This window comes from Phalacrocorax carbo, chromosome 12 (genome assembly GCF_963921805.1).
Source record: "Phalacrocorax carbo chromosome 12, bPhaCar2.1, whole genome shotgun sequence".
NCBI lineage: Eukaryota > Metazoa > Chordata > Aves > Suliformes > Phalacrocoracidae > Phalacrocorax > Phalacrocorax carbo.
The window spans coordinates 19,985,146-19,998,166 of record NC_087524.1 but is presented as its reverse complement, the minus strand read 5'-3'; the positions used below and the strand labels follow the sequence as shown (position 1 = coordinate 19,998,166).

The window sequence follows — 13,021 nt, the reverse complement described above, 5'->3', positions numbered from 1 at the left end:
TGTTCTCACACGAAAAATGACATTTAGACACAAGACAAGACATCCGCACATATAAATGCCTCACCTGCACGTGTAGTTAAAGCAACATCTGAATATTATAGTTCTTTGCAAAACACCAAAGGGGAACAACATGTTTTCATTTATAGATCATCTACAAATGTGAACACTAAAATACTTCTAAAATGTGGGAGAGAAGATTTCAGAAAAGCAGGTTTTATCACAAATCTAAAGCAGACTCTGAATCAAACATTTACAACAGTTCTGAAGTCCAGCATACCATACCTCCTATTTTAAAAAAACAGTCCTTCAAAAGCGCTGCATTTATTAAAATTTATTTTACCTTTTCGATAATTTTGAATGCTGGGTATAGTCAAAGAGGTATTTATGGAATAGAAAGAAGTCAACTGGACAAATCATAACAAATGTTAGTACTAATACAGTCTAATTCTGCCACCTAGCGACAAACATTCCTATGTAAGTTTTCAAAGGACATTATATGTGTCACTAGAAAACACGTTCACCTGTAGGAAAAGGCTCAGAGGATGCAGCCTTTATAATTGAATCAGCAAACTCGGTGTTTCAGTACCACCATCGCTCCATATTTAGTTCAAAGGGAAGGGAAACAGAGTCTCTGTACTAATTTGTGACAGTACCTAAAAAGTGAATGTGTCATCTAAGCACATGGAAAGTGTTGGTTTGTTACAAGAATTGCCAAGAGCTTATGTGGGACATACCTAACACATAGGCAGGGTGGAAAAAAAATCCGCAGCCCCAGAGAAGTCAATAGAAGCTGTGCGTGTTATCCCTCCATGGACGTTCTCTCTCTATGAGAAATCGCAACATGATAGATCTGAAGAAGGAAGACATGGCAGCTTCCTAGGTATGCAACAGCTCTGCAGTTATCCAGGGCTTGCCATGTCCCCTTCTGAAAGAAAATCCACATGTAGTAGAGTAAAAAAAATATTCCTTGATAATATTTACAGTAAAAATTGTATTACTCAATATATTAATCATTTACTTTAAATGTTAATAATGCAAAACTCTAGTTTTACATTTTACTTTTGCAAAAGATACATTTACGGCAAACATTCGGCATTTCAATCTCTCAGCTTTAAAATGCCTCACAAATCCGAGGACACTACCACATTAACTTGGTACCTACATGTACATGACTCCGTGAACATGCAACATTGGATCTCCTTTCTTCAGCTGAGTATTATAACCATCGTCCTTATGATCTTCTATCTGCTCCTTCTTCTGGGGCCCAAAGCAAATGAATACAGTGGTGTGTCCCCTCTGTAACTGGAGGATGTGTTTTATTGATGGTTCTTTTCACTAAAAAATGAATAAATATTTCAACACCTTACTTTTATAGTACAGATTATAAATATTTTCACCTATGAGAAAGTGGATTTTGGATATAATAAATTATGTTATTGTTTGATTTGGCACTTGTACCTATAATAGGTGCTTGGAGAACCACAAGTACACACAAAAAGTGTGCACGTATTTTGCATCTAGATCTAAGTAACAGAATCAACTTTCAAATTCACTATTTGATGGAGAAATAATATCTAAAGTTATTGCACTGGATTACTTCAGAAACCTGGCATGGTTGCCATACTAGCATACGGACTCTACACATCCAGTTTTAATGCAGTCTCTACTTCTATACACACAGAGATCCTCTTACCCAATATCTTCTGAGATGCCACATGCTTGCAGGAAGGCTTTGGGCTCCTGCACACCAACATGCAGCTCAAGTCACAAAGCACGCAAATCTAGGAAACAAACACAAAAAAAAGACCAAAAATTATGAATAAGAATTCAGAAATTCCCGTCTATTTTTCTATTTTATTTTTTTAAAAAAGCACATATATACATATAATCTCAACAAAATAAACATTGTTATTATAATATATAATGTTAAGAAATAATGTAAATCATTATTGTGTAGACCCACGTATAGGCCTACAAAGAGCTGCTTAATGAACCAATAACTGTTCAACCTCAAATACTGAGTTTCCTGACTCTATGAAAGGAAAATCTCTATTCTTGTGATAACAGCAAAAAGCAGAGATGGTTGCCCTTCTGCTGTTACAGCCTGGATGACAAAACACATGGTGCCCTATGCTTGCAAAGCACTGTTTTACAAATACACACCCAAAAAGTGAGGAAAACAACAAATCTGTATGCAGGAATTTTAAATTAGGCAAGACATATTCAGGTAAGACAAACAATTTTAAAACCCAACCAGCATTTTTGTTTCTGATTAAATAATTCCAAAAACCAAACCAAAGAAAGGATATAAGAAACATAATTTTGAAAACAAAATGTGACCCTTGAAAAGTATGAATATAATGAGAAAAATACACAAATTAGAGAAATACATAAATGAGAAGAATTAGTCTGAAGGGTGAAAAGAGACAAGAAAATTTGGCGTTATAGATCTTCAGGGAGAACAAGATCCCATAAAATGACAGAAGAGTAGAAGATGCATTTGCAATGATAAAATGAGGAAAACCTTTGATTTTGCAAATGATCAGGATGTCTGGCAGTCAGGCTGGCAAATAAGTATTTCTCAAAAAGCCAGCAGGTGAAAGAGTCAAACTCTGAAAACACAGACCCCCGAGGAGCTGGGATGCCCAATGATATCGACACTTACAGCTGACTCTTAAAAATGTCATTTTTACATAAATTTCCTTCCATAAAGGAAAAAAAGCAAGTCCTACAGGTGCCAGTATTATCTGAACTCCGCACAAATATTGCAAGGGTTCCTTAAGAAGTTTCCATTGACAGAGGCTGTGAATTGAGTAACCTTAAAAAATTTAAATTGCTCTTCAGTTATGTTTTAAAACACGGCAAGATATACTTATTGGTTTGAAACAACTATGAGGAAGCCAATAGTATTTTCTGTGAGCTATACTACACTCTACCGAAACAGTATGAATACTGTATTTTTTTAAGCCAATGAGTAACATAAGTCCTATTGCATTTAACAAAAACCACTCATTATTCTCCCTCTGATTCATATCGTTCTGCATTCATTCCATATAAGCCTAGGTTAGCTACATGTCTACTAAACTACTTCTCTTATGACAAAAAATACCTTACAAAGATATTCTCAACATGTTATTAGTTAATTATACCCCTTGATTGTAAAACTTATAACAGTTTTGTACGACACGGTAACCACCGAAAGCAGTGGGCTTAGGTAGAAAGTAACTAAGCTCAGCAACATCCATACAGCGTAAATAACTGATTTAATGTTCTCCGTCCAGGTGGCACAAAAGCTTTGAGCAAGTTTTTTCATCCCCTCTGTGTAAGACATCCCTTTTCCAGGGCACACTCCCTTCCAACATACAGTCTGAATTATTGCAGTCTCTACATTAACTCTTGTTAGAAGGACCTGAGCTACCTTGGTAGGTACCTGCTCTTTAGAGAAAATGGTTTCATTTCCCTGAAGAAAAGCTGTATCTCATTGCAAAGCTGTGAAGCAACATCTAATCTGAAGGAAAGTCCTCTAAGCTTCATGTACCATTATACTGTTACACATTGTCAACTACAATTTGTGTAGTTTCCAGATGCACGCAAAGGAGAATGGTGTATTAGCAAAATCAAGCCTTCAAGCCTTCAAGGCTCAGTACCACCTTCAGAAATCCTAAAATCCAGAACAGGAGGAACCTTGTACTAGAGGGTCTGAGGTCTCCATCCAGCAAAGTTCCTTGGCCAAAGAAGCCTTCAGAAAGAGCTGAGGATCACAAAATCCGACCTGTTTTATGGTTACATTTCTGCTGCCAACCTCTCTAGGTAACTAGGTCCTACTCAAAGGAACTAAAAAATGCAAATATTTCCTGATTTTTAAATCCCATCTTACCTCTATTTATTTTTGAAGGAACAGTATAAACAAATAATTTATCAGAAGTCTATATTCCCCCCTCACAGAATCATAGAATCATTTAGGTTGGAAAAGACCTTTAAGACTACTGGGTCCAACCGTTACTCCCACCTTTGGTCTCTCTGCAGCCTTGAGTAGCAAAGTTTTGCTAGAACAGTGAGACTATTGATCTTCAAAGTTAACCAAAACCACTTATACCCGTTTGTGTATAAAGGAATATATTATACACACACACACTGCATTTGTATTACCATGTACATACCTCCAAGCTTTTCTATTTCATGATTTGCTCTCACTTAAATCTCATTTCTCTAAATAAAGAGAAAATACTATCTCTGTTGGCGACAGTTAGTGTTGAATTAGCTAAATCCCTGTCCGCTGGATACACTTTAGCAATAGCGAATACTGTCCTGTAACTATTGCTATGCATAAGACAATTTTAATCACTAATCAAGAATTTGCATGTTATTAAAAATAACATCTGTAAAGAATTAGAAAAATTCTTGCCGTTTTGATCAAGGAAATCACATTTTCCACAATAATAATAATAAGCACAGGAGAAAGAAGTCAGGTTTAGTCCACTTCGGGCAGTGTCCCTTCAGCAGCCTCTGTGAGCACAATTCCGATTTCGGCCCGAGGCACAGAGCACAGCGAGCTGGATGCAGTGCCATTGCTGCTGCTCCGGAGATCAGAAATCACACGGTAAGGTGGGGAGAGGGGCTGAAGGATGAGCGTGCAGTTTGGGATTTTTACCTCAAATCATTCTATAATCTGGTCACTGGATTTCAATGAGTATGATTTTACTGCTTTAACTATTATTTCTGAAAAGCTTTCCCTATCACCACTTAACTCGAATCACATTTGTCTCACTTTACTCTGATTTAATCAAATATGCATCGCTCTTCATTAAGCAGGAAAGCATATACAACATGGTGTAGGTATATCTTACCTACAGGAGACAGAAACAAAAAACCCCTCCTTTATACCTTGCTAGAGCCAGGGCTCTATATTGCCCTACTTGTATAAGATTGTACATAATGAGTTATTCAATAAAGGCCATGACTGAAAGTAACTGAAAATAATGTAGTAGTAGGTGAATTTGAATATTCAACTGTTCATTCAAAGCTCTTAAAAATAAACAATACCATTTAGTCCATCCAGTTATATTCTGATGCGTAAAAAAACCCTACCTTTACGCACCTATAAAAGGCAAAGATACTATATTTGCCTCCTCTTTCAGAGGCTCTAAAAAATTTGTAATTGAAGCATTTATTATTATACTAGACACCAGATTTCATTACCATGACCATATAGCCCTTCCTAAGATACTGCAAAAAGGTTTTAGTGCTGCACTTTGCTTTACTACTATGAGAAGAAAAAGTCAAAGTTATCTTTTTGGAAAGTTTCAGACTTCAGGTGAAATAAAAGGTGACATTTTCTCAGTAGAAACAACATGGTTACTGAGAATGAAGAAAAATTAATAAAGCAGGTATTTTTCTTAACTGACATGTAAAAATTATATTTGCTTTCTTCTACGGAGGTAAACAGAAATTCAAGATGAAGAGATCACTCCTTATCTAAGATTTACTTTTTCGCTTGCATCTGAAAACTACAAGAGAGTTTGACCCATGGAAAGGGTTATTCTACCTTGAGAAAATAAGCTACATCTCCATAATTCTTTTAATCACACATGTCTCACAGATATATTAACAACATTTTCTGGAAGAAAATTTGGCTTGATTTATATCAATGGCAAAATTCCCATTAAATTCAAAGGCCAAACATTTAGTTCTGCATCTGTAATGAAGCAGACATTCATGCTAAACATTATCTGCATATACAACAAGAAGGACTTGATTTGGCAGAGTACAGCCATGCCAATTCACATTGACTCCCCTAATATTTTGGCTTGAATAACGACTGTAGGGTAAAAGCCAAAGAATGAAGACTGACTCCATTTATATCTGCAACAAAACTCCTACTGACCTGATTAGGGTAGGAATATTCTAACACTTCAGGCAAAATCAGTGCAAAATGGTGGCCAAAGCAATGACACGGGATTTCGAAGCTTGAAGTCGACAACCATGGCATTACAACAGCTCTGTAATGAGGCCCAACAGTGCCAGTGACCACATGCAGCTGAGAGGCACTGAGCCAGCGCGGTCTCACATGAAAACAATCTCCTAATGTCAAAACAAAACAAACTTTCATTTCGGAGCACGTTGATCCTTGCCAGCTCCCAGTGACAGTAACTGTGTGAGCAGAGGAAAACAGCCATGTCAACTCCAGCTCAGTTCAAACAGTACCAGAAAAAAATATGTTCAACCCCAGCATGCTGATTTTGCCTTTATAAAGGCAAAGTTCTCATCCTTTTGCCTCGTTTTTTATTCGCAGTACTGCAGCATTGTGTTTCGCAGGGGCGCAGGATTCGTTTATCACAAGACACCCACAATGTGCAACTTTTTCACATCTCATCCTGCATTAAATAAGTTATTAAGTTACAAGTTCCTTAAAAGTTAGTAAGGATAAACAAGTACTAATAAAAATGAAACTTTTTGGAATGTGAAACAAATGAATAAAATTTGTACTTATGAAAAAGTAGCAACAAAATACTTTTTTTATATTAAGAAATGGACTAGATTAACTTTATGTATGCTTTGTCGATTCTGCATGATCTAAAGCATTAGAAATCCATACCCGCAGAGAAAGGAATAGGACTCTGTGTAGAGAAAGGCAGACACCTGTGACAAAAAAAAACCTGACAGGGAAGAGATTACTTTTTATTTTATTGGGCAAATATAAAGAAATAGCCACATCAATTAAATGCTAAAGAGGAGATTGGAATATCTTAGGGTACAGAAAGTTAATTCTAAAGAGACTTCTCATTGTATCATCCATCAGAGCAGCAACGACCACTCAAAGTTTCATGCCTGCTGCCAAAAGTGGTAAAGAAAGCTGAAGTCACGAGTTCACAGAAGAACTGCTCGGCCACAGTCTGCTGACACAGCAGGTCTGCTCGTCTCTGCAGCGACCTCTCCTACAGTTGGAAGCATCTTCTGATTTTGGGTTAGATCGTTTGAATAACCCATATAACTCCTTCTCAAACTCTTTGGGTTAAATCATGGCCCATTTTCGTCAACTGCAAAAGCCTGCTGACTGTCGGGTGACTAAAGGTTTGCCTTCCACTTGATCCCCTAGCAGCTGCCCATAAATCTATCACCACTGCTATCTAGGAGTATCTGTAAATGCTTCACCTTGTTCATTGTTATACTGCACACCTTTCTCTTTCACTGTGCAACATCCCTTCCGTGTGCTCCACCTCACCTCCCCAAAATCCAGAAATTCATATTCCAGGCCATCAAAATACTTCAGCCTTCTCATTCAAACAAAAACATAACCACACCGCTAATATTTTCACAAACGTAGTCCCCAACCTGTTCCAAGAGACTTTCCAGAGAATATTTTTCAGCAGTTTATAAAGCAAAAGCACTCTCTGACAAACAGCCTGGTGTTTCTCTCTTCCCCACGCTGCTACAGCACTAGTTTGTGTTGCCGCCCCATCAGACATTTTGGCCCCTACCCAAACTTCTTGTCTGAGGTTCCTGTCATCTGGAACAAAATGTACTAATACTGTCTAGCTGACTCTTCATGTCATTTCAAATCCAAGTTCAAAATACCCTTTATTCTCTTCCCTATGAATTTTTTCTATTTCTCCCTCCTCCTCCTCCTGCTGTTTCAGCTCTGGAAAGCGTTAAGTCTACAGTATGGATGAATATTATACTAATGACTTGAAAAGAGAATGCTGGTCTTGCTTTTTCTAAACAACATAAAGAGAATAGAAAACAGATGAAGATATCCCATTACATTAAAAAAGCAGTAATAAATTAGAATAAAATTCCATTTAGGCCTCCTATCATCTGTCTTCGTAAGATGTCTTGGTGTTTAAATAACACTTAAAGCCGTTCTCTAAAACAGTTCAGGAAGAAAAGTACTTGCAAAAGATAAATATTGCTACTAGTTTGCTTTTCATATCATCATTCAAACGAAGAGTAAACAAACAGATCTGATGCCTGGCTGACAGTTTTGTGGATGATGTCCTAGACACAGCTATACTACAGATAATGAGATAGCCAATGGTTTTATTAAGCAAATGGTGGTGATAAATATGGTAATACACAAGAAAACATGTTTTGAGCTTTCCCTTTTTTTTTTTTTAATTATCAAGGTTAGGGGCATTCAGCCTGTGTCTCGTACCAAGCCAGTCCGTCCCTCAGTCCTCCCCTGGAGATGACCTGGGGACACAGGGCTCTGGCAGTAACCTCCCAGCCTCTCTCCTCACCACCTTCTTCCCACCACCATCACAGAACTGGACACGCTCATCAGCCTCAGCAAAACCCCGGCAGCTCTGCGTTTGCTCCGCAGGTGTGTTAGCTGCAGGACTAATGGGAACCTGATGCCTGTCACTCCACAGGGACAAAGCGCCAGGTCTTTCCAGAAATACTGTTCAGGCTTAAATGGTACATAAATTAATCTTACCTGTCCTAATCTACAAAAGGATACCAGATATCACTAAAGAAAATCATTAAAATTGCTCCGGTTGCTGGTTTGGGATGGGTGGGATATGGATTTATAAAATACTGGTTCTGTATATTTGATTTACATGTTCTCCTTTTAAAAATAAAACTTACTTAGACTTCATGTCAGTTTATGACAAACTATATTATGAACTCACCGTAACTTGTTGGATAGAAATAATAAGCGGTTTACATTTATTGCCGCTGCTGAGCTGAGCAAAGTCACTGCACTGTACCCAGAGCCTGCTGGAATGGTAAAACAGCTTCTGACCATTAAAGCCTCCGTGTGAAAAGAGAATATTTTCTTATTTGAATCTTGTAGGATTATACTAATCTGAAGCCATGCTCTGAAGTCACTAGCTATTAGGCCACACTTCCTTTTCTTAATAAAAGTGATTGGAATTCTAAAATATTATATTTTTGTTATTATTTTCAATATTATTGGATATGTAAAACAATTACATTGTGATTTGTAAGTGAATTCCGATTTCAAACCACAATTAGCAAACAAGAAATAAAAAGAAGTGTCTTACTTCTACTTCACTTTCACATAAATGTGAAAATGATGAATCTCAAAAACAATCAAGTATACTGCTTACACACGCACAATTTCAGCTCAAAACCCATAACATTCTCCTTCAGTGCTGGGCAACCTGCGAGTTAAACTAGGTTGTGAGGTTTTTTTATTTGCTGACTTCAAACACTTTGTTCTAAACAAATCTATCACTGCCTGTCAGTACTTTTAAGAGCAGTAATGCAAAACTAATAATGTTTTATAAGCAAACAACACCTTAAGTAGAAACTAAAACACAACAGAAGTGCAACTCATCTGTGCTGCTACAGTCTCTCCTATATGATGGAAATTCTCTATTTTAGTTTTATGTTTTGCTTAATAAACAGTAATATAGTTACTGTTTAACCGAGGTTAAATGTTGCTGTCAGTAGGCCAACAGAGAAGCTAACAGAGTCTTCAACTGAGAGAGGGTTTTTTCCACATTTGTTTGCTGTCTGTTGGCCAGGCACCAAGCTCTCATATTCATATTCATAGGAGTATAAAAAGAACAACAACAAAAAAAATTCTGCAGACACTATTAAAGTGTCATTTTTAGTAATAGGACTCCATAAATCATGGCGATGTTCTTACCTCCACGTTCTACTAGTGCTTGGCACTGCCTCCCGCTGCAATCAGCTCCAGCGGCTTACGCATGCAGGTTACTGGTTCAGCTTTTATTATACACAAGGAGACCTCCGCCTCCATCCCCTGTCCTACTGCTGTCACAGAAAAGCCCCTCGACAAGGATTCAAGGAGGGATTGAACCCTTCTACCTGCCTTGGCAGGGTGGCCGCCCCCTGGGAACGGCGGCACCACAGCATTGTGGACGACGAGCTGCGGGTCCAGGGACCAGCCTGGGCTTCTCCTTGCCCTGGACACGTTCGTGGCCCTGGAGCCCCACAGCTGAGGCCACCAGCCTCAGGCCACGGGAAACCAGAGGCGGCTCGGCAGGGTAATCCAGTCCCAGCAAATGAACGAAGCTATCTGGGTAGGTAAACCAGAAAGACGTCTACTTTTGCGGGCCATCTGTCTTCTGAACTGCCTTGGCTCCACATAACCCTCGTTTGGTCTCATTAAGGAAAAACAGACTTTAAACAGATGACAGCTCCTGGTCTGTAGTGCAGGGGAGCAAGTGGGCGTTGTTCCGGGCGCACAAACAATACGATGTTACCAGCATATCTTTTTTTTTTTTTAATGTTAAATAGGAAAATTAGCAAAACCTTCAGGGAAAATGTAATTCAAGGTTAGGAACAGCCCCTCCGCTTTCAGCTGCAGAGATGCAGTTCCACATCCCGGTGGACATACACACAAGCGCTGGAGGGATTTGGCATCAAAAGATTTTGTGCTGGGAAACAGGATGGAAAGAGGAACTGTTCTTGACAGCATCTGCTGGCTCCCATCCAACTACAAACTATAATTTTGCTTTTTAAAATGTTATATACTTCACATTTTTATTTCATTGGCTTCATTTGCTTCATTATAAAGTAAATTTAATCTGAAACCCTATTTAAACAACGTCTTTAGGGAAAAAAAGAAGTGACACCCTTTAATTCCCATTGCTCTTACAAATTATTGCTGCCAAAAAGGGGGAAGAAAAATGAAACAGAGAAGAAAGAACATTGTAATACCATTGATATTACAAATCCAAATTCTGTATAAATTACATACAGAAAATCCTCTTCCTCTGAAAGATTTAATAGCAAAGCTGCAAAGAGTACCTATATATTAACAAGGCTTTATTAAAGATACAGAATATGTTATGTGGTATTTACTGCTTTCCTACAGCACATTATCATAAGCACTTGCACAACAACATATAATTTAAATCAGTAGTGAAGTTCTCACTGATATCTTTGAAAGCAGCTTATACCCTAATTTACTAAAAGCACTCATCTGCAGCAAGTGTTCCTGTTATTTATTAGAATTAATTAAATCCTTCTGTATTATATTAAAAAGTATATCTTGTAAATCCTTAAGGGAATGCTATAATGACAGCAGTCAGAAGAGATGATCAGGAAGCCTTATATCAGAAAAGGGTGCCACACTCCAAAGGGAAGAAGAGATCTGGCTAAATAGGAAAGCCAAAGCCAAGAACAACGGCAGCAGCACTACAGGAGACATCTGCCGGAATGGTCGAAAGCAGGTGGAGTGACAGGGACAAGGACAGAATAGACAGACATCAAGAGGTCAGAATCAAGGACTAGAAGAGGCAAGATCAGAAACCTGCACTCTGGAAGAAAATGGCAGAGCTATAGCAATGAGGCCTGCTGAGTAGCAAAGAGCTACTGCTCGGATGTCTTAATTTGCAAAGGCAATGCTCAATCACGCTCCGAGCCCAGTATTTGGCTGTGTTCATTAGACTCCTCGATTGCCAGAGAAGCTGGCTGCAGAGAGCTGTTGGGCTGATGCTGCAGGAAGAGGCTCAATCAGATACCTGGCTGAAGATCAGGATGAAGCTGTTACATGGTCCATTTCAGCAAAGATAAATAATATAAACCAGTTAACAACCTGTTCTGTTAAAACATTCATTATCACAAAAGGAATATTAGCTTCATAACATGTGGGTTTCAAATAGTAAACATTCTTCTTGATTTGGTAACTTATTTAAATTTGCTCTCCTCCATTACAGGTACCAAAAGGAAAAACGAAAAGATCGCTGCGGTATGACCACTCAAACTTGTCCAATGCACCAGAAAATATTGCTGCCCAGTTCTTAGGTTTTGAAGACAAGCCCATACTGCAACTGAAGTAAGCAGCGAGCACGTACTGCCACTGCCGCTAAGCATATGAAGAACAAGCAATTCACCTGTTTGCTTTGTGTCATTTTAAGCTGACTTTCACAAAAAACAGCCTCTGTAGGGCTGTGCTCTGTCAGTCCCCTCATGACATTTATGCCTTATTGAGTGATTTCAATGGCATGAGAGTGGCAGAGATCTCAATGGTAGTGAGTTTGCAACAATAAATAGGAAGGATGTAACAGAAAATGAGATAAAACATTAGACATCAAGAGATCCACTCAGGTCACAGGAAAAGTGACTTCCAAGTTCAGCTGGATGTGACATAATTCAGTGACATCTTCACAGATACCATGATACGTCATCCTGCCATCGTCACAGGTATCAGGTAGGTCCCCACTGATGGTTAGTCTGGAGCAGTTTGCAGTACCCGAATGCTGGAGAGTGGGCAGATAAATCACCTACCTGGGCCTTCTGCCTTTCAGAGACGCTCCTCCAGAAGACCACGTTTGGTTTTGGCCCTCAGCCTGGGCAGCCTGTCAGCCTTTGCTGGAGCCCCTCTCAGTGCCGATGATCAGTCTGTTTTGTGAGCAGCATATAATTAAACTTCTCTCATTTGGATTGAGATATTCAGACTGCTGAACAAAAGATTTTCTCCTACTTCTCTTTGTTGCTTTTCTATGGTGCTGTCATCAGAGAATGCATTAATAGCACTGTAGCCGGTACGGTCTGAAGGTACGAAACAAGAAAAATTTGTAAGAAGAGGCAATAACCTTTATTATATTACTTAGCACAGAAGCAGCTCGATATAGAAAAAGCACACAGGCATTGTGCTCATAGTCCGTTCATCAAGACATTATCAGTATCATTGTTCAACAGGAGACTTGCCTCTGGAACTAAAATAAAAAATGTTATTTAATATTTCTCTTACAGTACAGATCAGTCAAGATTAGGAGGCTCTATTTTGCTACTTTTGAATCCTAAGAGTTGGAGTTACTTTATGTCAGTAATCTGTTCTTCCCCCATCTTCCAAGGCCGCATCTGGTGCCCTTGAAGGATTAGAATTGGCATCTCTCTGCTTTTTTTTAACGTGTTAAGTATATTTTAGGTTTTTAATTACTGCAAAGGCTGTTGAAGCCTTGAAAGTTTTCCAAGTAGAGTTAATACACAGAGTACATAAAATGCCTCTTTACTACTCAGACTTTCTAAAATACTGCAAACAACATAAAATAAAAGCACTGGCTCTTTGCGACGGACACTT

General features: G+C 38.5%; 1 long non-coding RNA gene across 1 annotated transcript; it reads right to left on the bottom strand.

Annotated features, from left to right (window-relative positions):
- Nucleotides 1-313: 313 nt before the first annotated feature.
- LOC135315566 (uncharacterized) lies at nucleotides 314-2,123 on the bottom strand. The gene is made up of 4 exons (XR_010375044.1): nucleotides 2,010-2,123; nucleotides 1,694-1,781; nucleotides 1,163-1,335; nucleotides 314-925 (listed from the first exon to the last, which is right to left on the bottom strand). It is a non-coding gene; the product is annotated as an uncharacterized LOC135315566 (long non-coding RNA).
- Between the last annotated feature and the right edge of the window lie 10,898 nt (nucleotides 2,124-13,021).